This window comes from Gallus gallus, chromosome 7 (genome assembly GCF_016699485.2).
Source record: "Gallus gallus isolate bGalGal1 chromosome 7, bGalGal1.mat.broiler.GRCg7b, whole genome shotgun sequence".
Lineage (NCBI taxonomy): Eukaryota > Metazoa > Chordata > Aves > Galliformes > Phasianidae > Gallus > Gallus gallus.
Window position 1 is genome coordinate 9,209,536 of NC_052538.1, and position 12,612 is coordinate 9,222,147.

At 38.5% G+C, this 12,612-nt stretch overlaps 1 protein-coding gene across 2 annotated transcripts in view; it reads left to right on the forward strand.

Moving 5' to 3' along the window:
• SLC39A10 (solute carrier family 39 member 10) overlaps positions 1 to 12,612 on the forward strand; it is an 87,410-nt gene that overhangs the window by 18,613 nt on the left and 56,185 nt on the right. Inside the window, exon 1 of one of the 2 annotated variants that reach the window (XM_015289484.3) lies at positions 8,665 to 8,682. The exons of the other annotated variant lie outside the window; for it this stretch is intronic. The gene's annotated coding sequence lies outside the window, so the exon portion shown is untranslated. Of the gene's footprint in view, positions 1 to 8,664; positions 8,683 to 12,612 lie in introns of those variants that run through there. 2 annotated transcript variants of the gene reach the window in all.

The following is a 12,612-nucleotide window of genomic DNA, read 5'->3' on the forward strand; positions in this document are numbered from 1 at the left end:
TCCCAGCTGTCTCTTAGTAGCACGACAGGCAGGACTTTCCTATTTGATAGGCATGCAGGCTTAATACTCAGTTAAAAATGATGGTCATAAAGTTGGGGAAGCAGCTGAAAGAAACAAAAAGTGAAGGGAAGAAAAAGTTTTCGCCTCCGGAACACATTTTCAGTTTTACCACAGTAATCACCTATCTCTTCCTGATCATTAACCACACTATCTACTACTCAAGTCCATTGTCTGTGCTATCCTTTCTGTTCCCTACATCCAGTCACAACCAGAGTAGCAGCTATTTCCATTCCTACAGAGCCCTGTTTACCCTTCTGCACTGCTTTCAGCTCCAGTACTGGTCTTGGGATCTTTGTATTGTGTTCTGGTACAAAATGTAGATGTCCTCAAACTATCAAACTGCCTCTGCTTAAATATGAGTGTTTTTTTATGATTTTAGGATCACTAATTTCTTCATCTCAAATCCCTCTTTGGAAATGTTGTCAAGAGTATATTCCTTCAGAAAAGGAGAAAAGGCACCATATACTGCTGCTAAATCTATCAGTCTCTGTAATCATGTTATGAACATAAGCAGTTTGTAGTGATCACTTTTTAATTAAGCTGATCGAAGAGCCTGCAAACAAATATCCAGTCTTTGAATTTATATGTTTATGTATGTGGGTGTCAGTTCTAAGAGTGGATGACAGCACAGAAAGTTGTAAACTATACAAGAGCTCTAACTAGGCTTCAAAAATTGTACTTTCCCTTTGGCTGTGGGCCTAATGTAACCATATTATGATCTCTTGGCATGAAACCTCTAACAGTTTAATGATTCTGGGAATGACTAACACTCACCAAAAGCTTTAAGCACAAAAGAATGGATGACCTTCAAACAAATTGTTCTTTAGTATCTGAGAAGCTGGCTCAAACTACCGGACACATTGCTGAGCTGGGCATTGTACCACTAGCACAGTCGCTTCCTCTTCCTTCTTGTGTTGTCCTTGGGCCCAGCCTGACCACTGTCATTGAGGCAACATATCTCTAGATCATTCTTTGTGACAACAAATGACTACACAACCCGGTTACAAGCCAGGCTACTTTTTGTTCTGGGGGTAGAAAAGCAGTTCTCAGCAACCTCTCAGAGTGGTTCTCCAGATGGCAGTTCTTTTGCCAAAAGGGAGGCCAAACTCGGCTCCTGGGGACCTTCAGACTCACCAGGAAGCTGGAAATGCTGGATGCCCTACCTGTTCTGGGAAGCAAGACGTGTCCTTGCTCACCAAATGTTTGCTATCTACCACTACCCTTAGCTGCAAAAGTACCCTTGGCTGCTCACTAGTAAAAGTGCCGGGGGGAATCCCAAACAGGAAAACGATCATTTCCATGTTCATGTGAGCTGTTTTTTTGCTCACAGAGGCTTAAGTTCCAAGCATGTTGTTATCATGATCTTTTGATGCTAACATTGCTGCTTTCTGTGTGGGAGTGAACTAGCTTTTGCTGTACTAGGGGAAGATGCATATCTGATCAGGAAAGCACAGTCAAAGATGTCTGCAGTATCACCTAAACAATTTGGAAACCCTGTTTCCGCCAAACTACGAATAAGCTCGCGTGCTAGCATCTTTCTCTATTAAAAAAAAAAAAAACACTTTCATAAGGACAGCTACTGAATACCAAAGAGCTCAAGCCAGAGAGCTGCTGGATCTCACATCCTTCTGTCCTTGTGATTCTGCTGAAGCCCTAGATTTCAGTGTGCTTCTGTCGCATTGCTGAGCATCACAACTCTACATTGGCACCACTATATGCAATGAATTACTCTGTTCCCTTCTTCAGTGCTAGTCGGCCAAACTCAGCTAATTAGCAACACTGCTGACTGAAGCAGTTCCAGGTATAGGCTTGCAGAGGTGACTTTGTCATCAGAAAACAGTCTAGATTTTGAACATGCTATGTAGGTGTCTTAATGTAAATATATTTCTAACTTAGTTCCTTCAGCTTGATGAATATGGGCACTGTTAGTCATCCAGACTGTTGTAACAGCATGGAACCTTACTGAAGCACAGCTGTCATGTTAGTGAAAGAACACAGAACAGTTAGATTTCTGGGATCCTTCAATGCTGGGTTTCCTGGTTATGAAATGCAGAGGTACTGCAAAAGATGTGTTTGATAATAAGCATACTAGCTATTAAATGCATACCCTACAGTATAATTTTCTTTCCAATAAAGTAGGCAGTAATAAAATAATGCTATTCCAGATAGGGAATGTTGAAGAGCCCAAACTGGATTTTGGAAAGAACAGCAACACAAACAGCAACATGCCTCATCTTGCTTAAAAAAGAAAAGAAAAGAAAAGAAAAGAAAAGAAAAGAAAAGAAAAGAAAAGAAAAGAAAAGAAAAGAAAAGAAAAGAAAAGAAAAGAAAAGAAAAGAAAAGAAAAGAAAAGAAAAGAAAAGAAAAGAAAAGAAAAGAGAAGAGAAAGCTAGAAAAAGACATTAACTTTTTAATGACCATATACAATCAGAACTTTGATTTTTATTCCAAGAAAAGGCACCTCGAGCCATAAATTGATATCTCAAATGCAGGCTCAGGCATTGGTTTAATAACAACATAGACTAAGCTTAACGATGCTGTCTGTTGCTAGGTTTTGCTTAGCCTACACCTACCTACTTTCTTTCAGACCTAAGTCTGTTTGATGCTTACTGATAACCAAAGACCCTTATGGTTTTTAAATGTCTTCTACAAAACAGATGATGATCCTCTCTCCATCAAGAAAGGGCATTCCATGGTAGTAAGTGGCAGTATGCTTAAATTATAATGAACTTTTGTTGTCAGCTCAGTTTGATAATGGTTGACTTTATTAAATAATGCCTGTCAAACTTGGGTCCCAGAGTTCTTGTTGAATATGAAATCAGAAAATAATAAACTGCAGGCTGAGGGAAAGAAGAGCAGCCTTGTGTGCACATGATTTCACAGAGGAGATGTCACTGGGGAGATTCACTGGAATTCCCCTGAAGAGAATAACTCTGTTGAAGTGCACAAGATGGCAGAGCAGAGGGATGGAGGGAAGGAAAGATGTCCATGGTCTTCTGAACAATACAGATCATGACCTAGAAGACAGAGGACTGTTCCCATATGAGCATTGTCATGCTGGATGCCAGCTGAATTCCCATGTGCCCAGATGGCGTTCAGTACCAGAGTAGCTAGACACTGCCCGGTGCAATGAGACTAATCTGTCGTGCAGCGTTGTGCTATAAACGTGCAATGCAGCCTGTGTATAGTCCATGTCTTAAGCTGTCAGATTTCCAGGACAAAGATGAGTTGCCAGCAGACTCAATGCACCTTGCAGTGTGAGGCATGGCTACAGAGGGCACAGTTTAGCTAGACTGAAGAAAGTACACAGTACCTCCAGACAGAAGTGTTAGCAAAGGGCAAAGAGGGAATGAATATAAAATGACACCTGCTTCACTTCAAAGAAAGATCAAAAGGGAAGAGGGAGGAATGGTGAAAGTAGAACAAACGCTTCGGTTTTATAGATATGACTAGTTGTTACCAGCTAAGCCATTGGTGTGGCAAGTATAGAGCTGATGGGAATTGCTGAAAAAAATGCAGGTAGTACCATTTTCAAAGATCATGACCCTGTTCAGGGTAATGAAAGCTGAATGTTTCAAACTGCATCTGTAAGTTTAAATGCCCTCAAAGGCATACCTAAGATCTTCTCCTAGGTTTTGTAATCACATGATTAACCAACTTCTTTCCTAAGAAAATGCCTATCAAGCTGTAGGGACTATCATGGTCTATAATTTTCACTGTTGTAAAACTAAGGCAAATTGTTAGTGGTACTATTTTAGAAAAAAATGTTAGCGGTATTTGTTGGTTGTAGTGCCAGTTTTACTGATTTTTACAAGATACATGCTGTGTTTCTGTTGATTTTCCTTTGACTGGCGAAATAAAATGTGGCACGTGTCTTCCCTCCACATACCTATGGGACACATTTTGAGTGATTAACTGCAGATCTCTTTCAGCCATTATTCTCCTTGATTCTAAAGCAGTTCTGAAATGATCATACCAAAGTTTGCTTTCAAATAAAGCAGCTAATGGAGAGCTCTGTGTGGGTTTGAGATGATTTGCTTTTGCCTTTCAATTATGCTTTCCACCTAAAATTCTAAATGTTTCAAATATAACCTTCCTGGCCATTCTTCAGAAAGCTAACAAAAATGGCTGTAGATTTTAGGGTATGGTTTTGTTTTGTTTTGTTTTCTGTTAAACAACAGTAGGACTCCTGTAAGCTGGCCAATGCAAGGCCAATTTGCAACAGGACAATTAACTGAGTGACAAAAAGGAAGGAAAAGATTCAAGTGAGGCATTGAAATGAGTAGGATTACAGTAAAAGTCAAGTGTTACGTGTCTTCAGAATTCAGGCCTTAGGTAATAGTTTTGATTTTGATGCAAAGGATTCCTTGGGTAGCGGCTGTTTTTTTCCTGAACATTTTTAAATATATTTACATCTCAAATCTGTTTTGTACATATTTCAGAAAACAGGTTGTCTTCAAGGGAGATTTACAGTGCAGAATCAGGCAGCCGTTGGTTGTCTGCCCTATTATAAAGCAGTGCTCTCTCTAATCACTTTGGCCATTGTAGGTGTCATGAGTAGAAGATATGTTTATTTTTATTTCTCTTGCACTCACATACCTTTTGTTTGTTTCTTATCAGCTAGTAGCTATTCATTGTCCCTGTCTTGTTGTTTTACATTTATTTGCATTAAAATATGTGTCGGTCATTTCCCCAGGGGTTGCATTTAAATTAGTTTCCTGCACCTAGCAGTTTTACTCTCTCTAGTTATTGTGTCACCTAGAAATAAAATAATTTGCTTATATAGAGGGTAACTAGGGCAGCTACCTGGAATTCTATCCCTTAACTATTTATTTGCTTAATCAGTCCATTTTTGCAACTAGCTGGTGTGGAAGCCCTGTAAGTGTGACAGAATAATTAAAACCAGAATGTTCTTTTCTTTCTGAAGTTGGGGGACCTAGAAATTGGAGAACACACAGAAAGTTTTTGTATTCTTTTCTAAGAATAGCTTTAAGAGTGATTTGGATAGACAACTCCCAGGTTAACAAGGCAGAGCTGTATCACCCTCCCTTGCAGTACAAGTCCAGTATATAGAAGGCAGTTAGTATCTGAATGTGTCTTTCTAATGAGCTCTTTATTATTGTTTTCACTCGTTGGGAGTCTACTCCAGAAAAAGTTTTTGAGCAATCCTGTTACCCACTCAGTAGTTGTACTGCTCTGTAATCATAGTGGTTTTTTTACTTGAGTACTAAAATACTTCACATGTAGGTGTATTTACATTAATTTTTTCACATAATTTTAAAATCTTACTGTACATAATGTAATCTCTCTTAATAACTTCAGATGTTCACAGCAAAACATTGAATGATAAGAAGAACACATTAGTGCAAAAATGAAAGGTAAATTTGGTTATCTAAATTAGGTCTTGATAATTAATGTTGATCTGTAATCTTCGTCTGAGAGGTAAGTAATAAGCCTTCCCAAAACAGTATTCATCGGATTTCTAGTATTTGGTTCCCCTCTGCTATCATATGACCATATAATCATATGATTATTTAACTGCAAAGCCCACTGGTGCTTCTAGAAAGACCTGGAAAAGCAGGACTCTCAGAGGTAGCACTGATGTCTTCCTGCATGAACGAACATCTCTTTCCTCTCTAGCAGAATGTCCCCTTTTGTCACCCACTGTTGTGGTTTTGGCAGGCTGAGCTGCTGCCAGGATCACTCTCCATCAGCTCATCTACGTGGACAGGTATAGAGGTGGGGGAAATTGTTTATTCCTGGTGTAAGGAAAGTGCTTCTCCATCATCTGGTAGTGCCTTCTGTGAATAATAAAATTTGATGGTGACAAAACCAGATTAAGACTACCTGAAAACAGACTTCAAAATGTAGAATAAATAGCCTGACTTTTGTTCGCAACAGTGTCCCAACTCTTCAGTTGAGTGTATAACTTTGTCCCACTTGAACAGTTGAATATGTATGGTTTTGTACATGGAAAGTTTAATTTGCTTCAGTTACCTGTACAAATAATTCTAATCAACAAATCAGTTGACTCTGATTTGAATAACATGCATGTATAAAGCAGCAAAACATGTCTAAACTTAACTTGCACTGATAGAGTGACTTAATAAAGCAGCCAGATTTGATAGGCATTGAGTATCTTAGATATGCACAGATGATAACTGAAGTTTATCATACTAATTCTATGTAGTTATATGTACCAGTTTTTTTGGTAGAAACACAAAGAATATTAGTATCATATCTGAACAAATTACCTGTAATCACTTCCTGTCAAAATTGACGTAAAAGCAACAGGAAACAAGTTAACCCTCTTAATTGTTTGATTACTGGATGTTCTATTGTCCGATGCAAGAAAAAAAAAAAAAGACATGATTTATTACTACCATAATTTTATTTCTGTAGAGCAGAATTACTTTACAACATTGTCACCATGTCCTTTGCACACTTTAGTGTCTTTTGTTTGTAAATCATCTCAAGGGAACTCACAAAGGCACTTCTGGCAGTCTCTGATAGAGGCAGGAATTTTATGTAGCCTTCATGACAAACCTGTTCCCATGAGTGGTCTCCTTCACGATCAGTTCCTGGTAGCAGTCTTGTGATAAATATCTTCCATGTGTTTTGAACCTCCATGTCCATGAGATCTCACCCACTAGTCTTCTGTGACACTGCTGTGGATGAAAGGCTTAGGGAATGCTGTAAGTAGACTAGACACCAGTGTCTTCTTTCCTCTTTGAAGACAGAATCCAGTCATCTTCAGGATAGTCAGTAAGTATAACAGGATATTTAATTTCTTCTGTTATCCTAACTGAGCAGAGAGTGTGCTACCAGAAAATGAAATGAATTATTATCAAATTCAACAACAGAATTGTTATGGAGGTTGTAGTTGCAGAATAAGAATTTGAGTCTGCTGTGATCTCCCCAGCTCTTGGTCTGTAGGTGTAAACCCAGGGGCAGAATTTGGATACTTCATTAATCCAGGACTCATAGAAAGACAGTTTTTCCTTCCCCACACACTGTTTATGAAACTTCTGGGGGATCAAAGAAAAGCATTGCTTCAGTTTGGGCACAGAAGCAATATGTCTGGAAATTTATGATGATATTTTTATATTAAAATTTCATGTGGGTATAAAATATTCTTCCAGGAAACTGTTTTCATACTGGTAGCCATGGTATTAGATGCAATGACATTTTGGACCATCTCTTTTATTAATTCAGAAGTGCTGTAAGTTCTGCAGTCGCCTCATTTATGAGGGTTGGGAGTTCTGGACATGATGGTGATGGTTTAAAGCCTGTTGCACACTAAATGAACTTGGCATTCATAAATACCTTTCAGCTGGGCTAGCAGTATGTATCATTTATTTTTTAAAACAGGCAGTTTGATCAGTGAAGAAAAAAAAGTAGACACATACCAATGTAGTGAAAGATACAGCTGAATCAGTGGGGTGTGTTAAATACTAATGAATGAAACACGTTGCTAGTGTGGTCATCACTCATTTTAATGACACTTAACTATTTTCACACCATTCAAATATAGTGCGTTAATGGTATGCAGTCAGATGAAGCTCAAAAAGAATCAAATCACAGCATTTCCTCTAGAACTGCTCTTATTTAGTGTTGTTTTAGGCTTTAAACAGGCAAGTAGTAATGTGAAGTTAGCAGAAGCTAACTTAACTGTCCAAACGGATTCACTAAATGCCTGTACTTAAAAAAGGTTGTGGTAAATTTGTTACACTACTATTAAGCAATGAATGTTATATGGTGGGTTTATGTGTTTTCTTAGTTTAAGAAAGGAGTTGTATATCTGGAAATGTAATTCACTAGTGATGGATCATCGTAACTATAGCCAAGTAAGGGTAAGAGGTGCCACCTCATGTTAGACATGTAACCTAAGGGTGGAAAAATCATGGTGTCACCCAGAAACAATTTTTGGAGGGAAACAGTTTGAGGGGCAGAAGGGTTTGTCCTAAACCCACTGTCAAAGACTGCAGCAGTGATGGATTTGACATAAAATCTCATCTTGGATAAGCTGCAAGTAAACTGACTTATGCAATTATAAGACTGTCAGGTTACATATGCACCTAAAAAAAAATCAGTTTCTGTGATAAGCTACATGAAAAAGACCTCAGCCTACATCTCAAATTGCTTGAAAAGTATTTTGCATCACAGCAGGTTAAAACTTTGTTTAGGATTAAACCAAGTACTGGAGCACTATTAACATAATCTGTTTACTGTCTGGGCAGATGATGATTGCTCCCACATAGACCTAAGGGAAATTACCATTTTGAAATCATGAAGGGGCACTCAATGGCAAGGAGGGAGGAATTCTGAAGTTACCTGGGACTGAATTAATATTAAGAAATCCCTCTCAGTGGGGTGGAGTGAGTAAGAAATCTTGAATCTTAATAACTCCCTAAGAAGGGTGTTGGTAGTACAAAAGGGAAGGATTCCCAAAGTTTGCCTTCATGTATCCCTCAGGATATAAGCTACGCAAAAGGACTGAATCCCTGAACATCTGTGTTTAGAATGTGGCAGAACGTTGGCTGGATAGAGAGGAAGTAGAAGAAACTTCTGGTATTGCGATAAGTAGAGTTTCTATGGCTCACTCTAATTTCTGTCCTGTCTGTAAGTGTTTTGTAATTCAATTATCTGTTTCAGGTTTTGTATGACAATATTTCTATCTGTTCTTAATTCACCTGGATTTGAATGACTTCAAGACAATTAACTAGTTTCAAGGTATTCCATCCTTTACAGGCACGGTGGACTTTACACTGGGATGCTGGACCATCTTCATGATGTGACCTCCCCTCAGATATCACTCTAAGTTATCCAAAGAATAACTAAGTGTACTGCCACTAAGCTGCATGGGCTACTCTAATGATAACAACTCTGTCAAAGAATCACCTCTGGATTGGCAGCATTAGCCAGGAAGCTCCTTGGTATGCATTAAGATAGTGAACCCTGTGCAACTAGTAACAATTACTGTTTCACTGTTACTCTTTAGTGTTATCAGCTGCTATGAACCGTTTTCCACAAGGTATAGGAACATGGATTTAGGGACGTTTTAGGTTCTTGATATATAGAGATAGGCACTGAAACATTTACCTCATACTTTTTTTATGAGAGAGAGAGAAAATCTTGTCCTAGATGATATAGAGGCTTTCAAAAGCATTATTGTCTTGCTTAGACTGTACTCATGTAAATCCTTTTACACGTTTGCTTCTACATGATGAATATACAGGTACATGCTCCTAGCCAGAAATGGTAACTGATGGTGCAGCAATTCTACCTAAAACATCAAAGCTATAGGATAATCAACAGTAGTGTCTTTGGGCAATTTTCAGATAATTTCAGAGGATTAAGGAATAAAGTCATAATCAGAGGGGTTTTTATTTGTTTTTTTTTTTTTTTTTTTCCTGAACTGCTGCTGGTACCATGCAAATTCACATCCTAATCAGAATTGTTCTGTCTCCTCTGTTAAAATGCCTCCTTAAGATTTAAAGTGTTTCTTAGACTTTATCAAACTTGTTCTTTTAAGGTCACTGTTCTTGTTGAGCCAACAAAACTTCCCCATCACTCTTCCCTATTTGCTTACACTGTCTCTTTCTCAGTTCCTTTTTTCTTTTCATTTCATATTTGCATTTTTAAAGCTTACTCCTATTCATCCAATTATACCCTCATCTTTATTTTCAGAATACCCTTTGCTTTTATTATTTTTTATTATTTTTTATTTTTTAGAATTTCTTATCATCATCTTCCTCTTCCCCTTCCACTATCATCTGGTCTATTTTCTTCATTATTCTCTTTAACTCTTCCATTCAGACATCGATATGTCATTCCAGGTGCAGTTATGTTAAAGCAGCTTTATTTGCTAGTAGACAGAGTGGGACTGTCTATGATAAATCTGTTATATTTCCAGTTCTTCATCTGTGCTGGTATGTAACTTAGTAGGACTTTCTCATGCTTCTAACTTTAATCTGCAGGCCCAGGTTTTACAATGCTCCTTTTAATTCTTGCTTGTGTACTTTAATTACTTACATCCATTTACAAGCCTTGCTCCTCAGATCACTAGAAAAGATAGTGCTCTTTCAGTATGTCTAACTTTGAAGCACTAAGTGCTATTCTAGGTTCAGACAAGGAATTTACTAAAACTCAAAGGCAGTAAATTCTTTTTAGAATAAGGTAAATATATCACATGGCTTCTAACATTTACTTCTTTTCTCACTAGTTTTAAGTTGCTTGTACTACTTCTACTTAGAGCTGCACTAGCATCAGAAATGACAATGTGCTGTTTTTATTTCATCATTCATTTACAAAGCAGTTAATATCAAATTAAAAAGTCAGATTAATGTTTTTTGTCTAAAACAAGATCATCTGGATTCCTTTGGAAGAGAGCTTTGGAAAGCATTTTCCCTCAATATTCCTGTTAGTTAATAAGGCTCAGATTTCCATTCAGATTATGGAGAAAATAAATCATCTTTGTGGTTTTAAGCAGGCTCAAGAGCCTGTTTGCACAAAGCTGACATTAGGAGGAAGGAATCATTGTATCTTCCTTTTCTTGTCTGGTGAGCAGTGGCATATATTTAAACTGTCATACTTCAGGGTTATTGTTTGCCAGTAAAGGATGTCTGAGAGGATTATATTGCAAGAACACCAATGTCACACAATAAACGTGACGTGTGTCACATAGGGAACAGCAGGCTTCCTTCATATAGGCTGCAGTAGGATGCCTACTCAGTGGATGCCACGAGTTTCCACACAGAGGCAATTGTGGATGAAAACCTCCTGCAACTGAATATGTCTGCAATAACTGTACATGAGAAGGAGCTCTTGTCTTTCACTTAGGACAAGACCAAAATACCAAAGCTGTTTGTTCTCTCAAAGAAGCCTCCATCTAGGAGAATGCCCTCCTGGAAAAGAAGAGAGTGAGTTGGCTGATCCTCTCAAGCTGGCAGATCTTCCAGGGGATCACTATGTACATAGTACATGACTGTTGAGGCTGTTACAATGTTTGCCGTTGCTGGCGTAATTCTCTATTGCTACAGCAACTTCTTTTCTCAGAGAAGCAACCGTGCGAGAACTCCAGAAACAAGAATATTAAATCTAGCTGGGGCATGAATAGTGGTAAGAGGGACCTATGACTGAAAAATAGCTAGATCTGCTTCCTGAGAGCTTTGGGGACATTGCAGTGCAGTATGACTTGTCAAAGCTGAAGAGAAAAAGATGTCTCATAACCTGTGTCACCTCCAAAACTGGTTCAGTGTATGAAACGACCTACTTTGATGTTCTCAGATGCTCTCTTTCTGGCATTCTCCCAGCCCAGTAACCCTGAATTTTCCCTGAAGTACTGCCTCAATGTATCTGCCATCCACCTTTCCAAATGGGGAGGTGGGAGCAGAAAGCTTTTCAGCACCGCCAGTTCCTCCAGGAACCTGACTCAAGTGCCACTTGTCTGTTCCAGATTAGCTACCATTTTGCCTCTTTTCAGGTCAAACCTTTTATTGTCTACTATTAAAGCACTGAACATATAATCATATGCTTTTTCCACCTCTTTAATTTTGACTGAAACTGATTCTGACCCTTTGGTTTTAATTACTCCAAGACAATCCTGAGTTGCCTTTAAAAACCCTCTGTGAAGCAAGCCCATTCTATTCATCCTAATTGTATTTTTCAAATTGATGATTAATCCTGTCATCCAGTCTTCAGGTGTGTTTGAACTGCTCACAGAGATTTGTAGTTACGCTCCCAGAAAGTCTTCCTACAGAGTAGCACCTCCAGTTAAGAACCCAGTCCAGGTTCAGATGCGAAGGAGCAGGTGTGTCAGTGAGAGCAAGGCAGTGCCTCAGGTTAAGAGCATTAGCTATTAAGTGTACATGTCTTCTGTTACAATTTTCAAATGTGTACCCATTGATAGAACCAAAGTTAGTTCTGCAGAATAGCAGAATTTCAAAATTTGAGACTTTTTATGAGTCTTGGTATTGTCTTGGTCAAAAAGAATTACTGCTGTAATTTATCCATTTGGATAAAAGATGTTTGCCGCATCCTCAACAATTTGTTCACTATGACTTCTATAGGTATGCAATCCCATAGCCTTCTCCAATTTCTCATAATTGATTGCTAACTCTTGAAGAAAACTGCAAGAAGCAGGGACTAATGGGAGAGAAATTTGCCCACTTTCACACTTCACCTTCAGTAAATCTGTACCTGAATAAAAGTCTTTGGTAGCTAGAAGGACGAAGAGAAGCACAGAAAAAACAAAATTTGTAGCTCAAGTGAGACAGGACTGTGCTGACTCCCCAGATGAAGGACACTGCAGGTATTCTTTGCACAGACGCTCTGTCTGTTTCCTCTCTAACTGTGGGGGAATGTCAGATACAGTGCTGCTCAATCCATATCTCTTCATCTCTGCAGGATAATTATTCTCTTAACCTTAGGCCTTCCTCTCTCATACAAAAGAATAAAGCACCCTGGCTTTGTGTAGACAGGTTGTCAATGCTCTGCAGAGAAGCACTATTCTTGTTGCTGCAAGAAACATCATGCAGTAGTGCAATTAAA